We start from the raw sequence: 575 nt of genomic DNA, 5'->3' as shown, positions 1-575 counted from the left end.
TTTAGCTTCCTGGAGGAGACATTGGCTGGACCACCTCGGACCTTGGAAATTTGCTGATCCCTAAGCTGCAGAGTTGAGAGTTGACCCGTCTGCGTTCCCCAGACTCCTCTGCCATGGCCTTGCCCACTGTATTCTTTCTTCTTAGCCGTGTGTGAACTACATACAATTCTAAAAGTAGAAACTATGAAAAATGCAGAAGGAAACATTTTTATTTTCTATTGTCCAGGAATATATGTACTAAAAAAAAAAAAAAAATACTTTAGAACCTGGTAGTTCAAGAGGACATGTTCCTGTGCCACCTCTGTTACAACTTAGAAAGTCAGCAGATTAAACATGCGTATAAGTATAATTTTCAGGATTCTGAAAATTCTACCGAACTAGTAATAGTTTGTTAATGTTCCATTTTGGGCAAAACCACACACCTTTAATCCCAGCCTTTGGGAGGCAGAGGCAGGTGGATCTCTGTGAGTTCAAGGCCGGATTGGTCTATAAAGTTCCAAGACAGCCAGAGCTGTTACACAGAGAAACCCTAAAAAACAAAAAAAAAAAAAAAGAAAGAAAAAAGAAAAAAAAAC

Source organism: Peromyscus eremicus, chromosome 14, assembly GCF_949786415.1.
Source record: "Peromyscus eremicus chromosome 14, PerEre_H2_v1, whole genome shotgun sequence".
NCBI lineage: Eukaryota > Metazoa > Chordata > Mammalia > Rodentia > Cricetidae > Peromyscus > Peromyscus eremicus.
This window is presented reverse-complemented; position numbering follows the sequence as displayed.